The sequence below is a fragment of the Bidens hawaiensis genome, unplaced genomic scaffold, assembly GCF_021521415.1.
Source record: "Bidens hawaiensis isolate Kalapana, Puna unplaced genomic scaffold, B.hawaiensis_p1.1 tig00019572_1, whole genome shotgun sequence".
NCBI classification, from domain to species: domain Eukaryota; kingdom Viridiplantae; phylum Streptophyta; class Magnoliopsida; order Asterales; family Asteraceae; genus Bidens; species Bidens hawaiensis.
The window spans coordinates 334801-342006 of record NW_027492974.1 but is presented as its reverse complement, the minus strand read 5'-3'; the positions used below and the strand labels follow the sequence as shown (position 1 = coordinate 342006).

At 34.1% G+C, this 7206-nt stretch overlaps 1 pseudogene; it reads right to left on the bottom strand.

Moving 5' to 3' along the window:
* Positions 1-1061: 1061 nt before the first annotated feature.
* Positions 1062-7206, bottom strand: part of LOC143558650 (receptor-like protein EIX2) — a 32129-nt pseudogene continuing 25984 nt past the window's right edge.

Sequence of the window (7206 nt, the reverse complement as noted above, 5' to 3'; positions counted from 1 at the left end):
TGTTGGGTGGGCCTCGGTTGGAGTGGGTAATGGGAGGGTATTGGGCCGAGTAGTGAGGTGGGCCGGTAGGATGGCAGGTCTGTTGGGTATCGGAAGTGGGAGAGGAGGCAGATTGTGGGGATGGTTTGGATGGGGGTATAGCAGCGGCTATGGCAGGGGTATGGGTGACAGCATCTCGGGTCTTAATTCGACCGGCCTCGGAGTGTAGTTGCTCGATGGCATCCTCCCAGATGGGTAACGAGTTATATAAAATAGAAGAGATGGTGTCATACTCCTTGGGTACGCCCTTGACAAGATGAAGAACACGTTGTTGGTCATTCATGGGAAAGTCAATGGCGTTTAGTTGGTTGGTTAAATCACGAATCTTTTGGCAATACGCTTCAAGACTCGGCATAGAGGCAAGGGTGGTATTGGCTAGTTCATGTTGGAGAGCCTGTGATCGTGGGCCTTTATTGTTGACAAAAAGGCGTTTGACACGAAGCCAAGCCTCATGAGCGGTGGACTCATCGGTTAAAACCCGAACAAGGAGAGCATCAGAAAGGGTGCCATAGATCCATTGTAAAACAATGGAGTCAATGTTCTCCCATGAGACAAATTTGGGTGTATCTTTTGCAGGTGGCGGCGTACCGTCTATGTGACAAAGCACATTATACCCTTTGGCGTGGAGCGTGAAAAGCTTTACCCATGATGAATAAGATACTTTGGTGCCATCTAAAACACGTACTTTATGTTGAATATTACTAACCGTGTATACAAGATGCAATGGTTTGTGCGAGGCTGTATCCGAAGAGGCAGCAGCATCATTGTTCTTGTCGGCCATGAAAACAGTGGCTGCAGAGAGTGATGAAGGGCTGTTCGAGAACAGCAGGAGGAAGGACGGCAGGAGGGTTGTTCGAAAACAAAACCCTAGGGTGATACCATGTGAGATGGTGTAAAACCTTGAATATCATTAACAATGATATGCAATAATATTTATACAGAGAATACAATGAGCTAATTATGGAAAATACACAAACTATACAAATATATGGGCCGCTAATTATGTTGATTGATTGGCATAATTATCGGCTAACAATTTCATCTGGGATTGTACCTTCAAGTTTGTTAAAACGGAGACTTAGAACTCTCATACTTGTATTATTTCTCCATGTTGATGATGGTATTTTTCCCATTAGTTCAATTTCTGCAAGCTCGATGAATGTCAGGCTGTTGGAATCCAGTAACCACTGAGGTAAGTTGCCGGATAGCGTGTTATCATCCATTTCCCACTACAAAAAAATGCCATATAGTGACATACAAAAAATGACACTAGAAAACAAAAAAGTGCCACTAAACACCCCCATAAGAATGTGCGACACACAAAAAAAGTGCCACTAGAAGCAGTGACGCTAAAGCCTTTTATTGACACTTTTTTAATGTGCCGCACAAAGTGTTTGGGCTTTTAGTGACACAATTTTTTTGTGCCAAAATATAAAAAAATGTTTTGTGGCACAAATTTTGTGTCGGTAAAACATATTTCATGTTAAATATTCATATTGGTTTTAGTGGCACATAATTTTTGCCACATAAATAACATCAAAATAAATGTCACAACAAATGTTTATTATATTATTTTTGGTTAATTAAAATCACTATTTATTTATAATATAATATGTAAAAACTGTAATATTATTACTTCAATTAAAGGCTCAATAATCTTCTAAACTTATTCCAAATATTTACAAACAAATGTCTAGTAAGTGTTAAACTAAGTCATCAAACATATAAACACAAAACTAACAAATGTTACAACATTATGCAACACAATACTACTCGCTTCCAATGTTTCTGTCACTTGCTTTTTCTCCCTCGAAGGCATCCACAAGCTCCTCAGCACATTTAGCATGTCTCAACGGAGTCTCTTCTTTCAACGGTTGCAACACCATCTCCACCATTCTCCGGTGTTTCCTATCAATCTTGATTAAATATTTCTTTATTCACAAAACAAATTCTATATGACATATCTTACATTAAGACAAGAAGTAAAATCATTTAAAAAAGATATCGTATAAACTGTTAACGTTTTATCTATAGCGTTGCAGTGGGGGCACGACGAGAATTCTGTTGCATTTGTTCTTTACAGTGACGATATTAACTACATATCTCTTTTTTTTTTTTTTTTTTTGCTTCTCTTGACCCACCTGAAACAAATATAAATAAATAAATTAATATGAATTACAAAGTTAAATCATCTTGATGTCACTATTCATGTAACAAATTTCAAAGCTAAATCGTAATGTGAATTCATCGAAAGCTATATGAGATTCAGTGAAAATTTTGAAACATTTTAAGTCCTAACCTGGTAAAGACTGAACTATTAAATTCATTGCTGACATATATCACAAATTAAATATGAAAATTAGATGCTACCAATGATTTAATGTAATATCACCAGTCCCATGTTTTTGTGAAGCCTGCAAAATATCACAACTCACAATTAATAATTAGAATGCTTACACAATGGCGCACACACATATCAGTATATCACATATGCATGTTGGTTTAAGGCGTTACAACACAGGCTACCGGCAGAACAAGAAAAATAAGGATAAAAAAGCTAGCACGAGCACAAAACTACACAACATACGAGTTGAATGAGAGTGGCTCATTTAGATAACTAAAACAGCTTACTGAACATTCCATTGTATAGTATAAAGAGGGGCACTCATAAAAATAGAACTTACACAAAAACAATGTATCACTAAAAGTGGTTAACAATTTTATATAGTGCACAGCTAGTAATGAAACATAATTGTGGGTCACACACGTTTCTTTTCCAAGCTTATAACATAAGAAACATATATGTGCAAGGGTGTGTAGTTATGTTTTTTAATCCGTCACGTCATACTACAAAGCCTGTAACTACCTGAGTTGCACATAAATGAAAACAATTGTCAATAGAAAGTTAATAATTCTCACAAAAGTTAAGATTTATAGCTACAAGATAGTTTAGAAATCACAGAAAATAAAATGAACATCAATAACTAACCATATGTATGAATGAGAGCAATTATCCAACACATAACACTGCACTTCTCTCGAATTTAACTTTTAACTTCGTGGACCACTTTATATGATTAAAGGACATGTCAATATTTGGATAAATTAATAATCAGAAACCACATTTAGCAAAAATCACAATATGTAGTAAAGTAAAATAAAATAGCAAAAAATCACAAATTCAACCGGTTGCACATTACCACAAGAAATATCTGAAATCTAAATGAACAGTAAATATGAAAACCAATAAATTACATTTAGTAGAAAACAAAAATTGAGAATCAATAATACATCTTCGCACAGAGCAGCAAAGCATTTCCCATCAACACATGTTCACAGATTTAATGAAAAAAAGAAGCATTCTCAACAGAAGAAACAAAGATTGGACAAAAACACCCATAATATACCTTCCCATGATTGAAGTGACGGTGGAAGCGACAAAGATTCGAGGGTCAATGATAGGTCGTCTGGTGGTGCGTTGGTCACTCGGCCGAGGGGGGAATCAATCGGAAAAGTCAACCATATGATTAAAGGACGAGGATGGTAATCAAGGGGAGAAGCCGATTGAGCGATACTGAGAGAGAGTACCGATTGTGGAGGGTGATGGGGTAGATGTATTTTCAGTTTTTTAGTGAAACGAATGAGAGGGAAATCTAAAATTAACTATGCATTATAAAAATCATCAAACATTAGATTTTAAAATAAAAATGTTGATTTTAATATTTAAGTTACAAATATAAAAAGAATTAATAACTAATTTATATAGCTATAATAAAAAGTAATATTAATTATAAATAATGAAAATGCTATTTTTATTATAAAATTCATAAGTTGTGTGTATAAATTTATAAAGATTTGCATATGTCAATCAAACCGATCATGATTGAGGAAGCTTCACACTCATTGGATTAATTGGACCATAATAATGGATGCTAGATCATACGTGTCTTTAGGATTGTATTGTGTTGTCATACTAGGTCTTAAAGGGTTATAGTAATTATAGTGAGTCGTATGATATTGTCCCAAAAACGTGTTATTACGAACACGTAAACCGGCCCATGCCATATTGTCCCAGGCTCAGCACGAGTCGTATTATATTATAATGGACAATAATTGATTATATATATCTTAATGAACCACGATGACTTTATCCATCGTGACAACTCTTAACGGATTGTGATGAGCTTTATTAAGTCTTAATATGTTATTGTGTTGTAGTGATCATCGTGACAACTCTTAACGAATTCACGGGTATGAGTCTCAATAAGCTCAGATATTCCTTAAACGAGTTATAACATCTTATTAAATTAAAAATTAATCTAACCAAATATTTAATATGAAAATTCTATAAAATAAGGATTACTGAAAATTAATATCTGATTTATTTAAAAAAATATATGATGGGTCTTACCAAACCCAAATAACTTTTAAACCGGGTTATAACATCTCATTTATCTATGAAACTCTTTTATCATCAAATGCTAAGTATATTATTAACTTTTATACAATAAATAAAATTAAAATCCAAAAAGTATATAAATATTATAAACGAATAAGAAAAAACAACCCTCGTAATACAGGGGATAAAAGCTAGTGTGTGTATATATATATTCTAATGTACTAAAGTTTTATTCTTTTAACGAGAGGTTTAATTACATTACTATGCATTTACATGTAACATCTTTTTTAAGATAGATAGAACTAACATCATGCCGTGTTTGACCGGCATGATGTTGTGGCTCAATGGTAGAGCACTCACTTTACTAGTGAGAGGTAGGGGGTTCAAACCTCACTATCACCAATTTACATGAGAGATATGAGGGATGACCATGGCCTGCCATGGTTCGAGTCCTGATCTCAGCCGGTTTTACTGGCTCCTCGTTGTCGTGCCATTTGGCGGGCGTGGGGGTCGGGTTTTATCCGGTGAATCCCTCAATTGGTGGACCGCTAGGGGCTTCATCCGTCCAGACTAGTGGCCGGCTTAGGCTACCTTTAGTCACTGGAGGCCGCATACGGGATACCCGGCGTTACTTAGTTGGTCGTTCAAAAAAAATTAACATCATGCCGTGTTTGACCGCCACACGGTAGATAGAATTATCATATAATTTCCTATATCCACGACATATATTTTAATGTACTAATAAAATTAACAGTTTTGTCCAATGCTAGTTTCCTTTCTAATTCCCCTACAATTACTAACTTTCTTTTAGTATTCAAATTCTTCCTCAGTCCTTACCTATAATTAAAAAAAACGTTTGAAGAACCGGTTCACATCATAATTAACTTTTTGAAAAAATAAAAAATATATAAGTATTATATAAATATAAATATTATTTAGTTTCTTAGCTTAAAATAATAAACAAAAAAATTATTGCTATTTAAAATGGAAACAAAATAAGTTGGCTGATTAGTAAAGTCGTCATTGAAAAATAATAATAAAAAAACTAAGAGGATAAAGAGGTAGAAGATATTTAAACATAAGTAACTAATTTAGATAGAGTAGACAAATAGCATTGTGGAGCATCTAGTTATAATGTTTTTCCTTACGTTTAAAGACGTGAGTTCGAAACCTCCGTTATGCAAATGCTTATTTTTGAACCCAACAACCCATAAACTCTTAATACATCCTTAAATTTCTATAGTTTTAATTGAATTAAATCAAAAATACTTGGTATTAAAGCTAAATGCCCCTATAAATGTTGCCAAAAAAATATGGAATACACATATGTGGTTAAATACCATTATTTAATTGACACACATACTAAATGTCCCTTAAAGTGTGTGTCAAAAATATATGAATATACAAAGTGCCATAAAACCTGAACTTTAATGTCACAAATGCTAAATGCCACAAAAAGTGTGTGTCAAGCAAATGTGGCATACAAAAAGTGTCATTAAAACTTAAAATAGTGGCACAAAAGCTAAATGTCATTAAAAATGTGTGCCACTAAATGGCATTTTTTTTGTAGTGTCCAGTGATTGCAAGGAAGAAATATCTCCTAGAGATGATGGGATTATACCAGAAAATTGGTTATTCTCTAGGTTCAGAATGGTTAGAGACCGAAAATTCATCCAACAATTTGATATAAAACCCGTCACGTCATGTAATTGTTTGCAAGATTAAGAAATTGTAATTGTGACGGCACTTCTTGAATACTAGAACGCAAGAAATGTTCTAAAGATTCTGAGAGATTAATGTTAGAAAGATCTAGGAATTCTGCTGTACTGAAATTGCCAGGTAACCTACCATGTAAACGGTTGTTACTTAAATCTAGCATTGATTCATATGCAAGAAAAGAAACACCTCGCAACTTTCCTTGAATGTTGTTATGGGATATGCTCAAGTAAGTTACCCTAGAGACTGTAGCCCAAAACTAATCGTGGATGGTGTCTGAAATGTTTGTGTTGGCTACATCTAACTCTGTTAAGTCTTGGTACTTAATCCATGAAGGAAATTGAGGTCCTAAAATGCAAGAACCTGCTCTCAACACAATAAGTTTGAAAGGCGGAATCCAGTTGTTCACATTTAGCCTAAACACCAACTTGTTATCCCCAATTAACAAATATAACAAGGCCGTTAAATTGGCAAAGTGATTTTCGGTCAGAATACCTGTTAATGAATTATGTTGAAGATTTAGAGTATTTAGTTTACGAGTCGTCCAATACTTTCTGGAAGAGTTCCAGTGAACTTGTTGTACGAAAGATTCAGATCATCCAACCTTGATAAGCTACTAACTATTAGATATTATAAGCTAAACATTATTCTTATATAATATCATTATTATTTGTATTTATAACACTTTAGGATATTATTATTATTATTATTAGATAGATAGATAGATAGATAGATAGATAGAATGGCGGCTGTGTAACCGTTATAAACGGTTACCTTCTGTTTATTATGTATATATATATACATTTCTCATGTATCTTTATATGTATCTTTATGTAACTACCAAGATATTCAATAAAATATCCATTCGTTCATATAAGAATTCGATTGCATGCTTTGTTTGTTTACACACACATTCGACATGAACAACACGAATTCACTAATGATGTTAACGATGATTACGGCTTCCGCTAATACTAACTGTATCTGGGATCGAACCTGAGAGTTGATTTGACAAGTTTTGTAGCTTGCCAGGATTCGGTGAAGAAAAATCA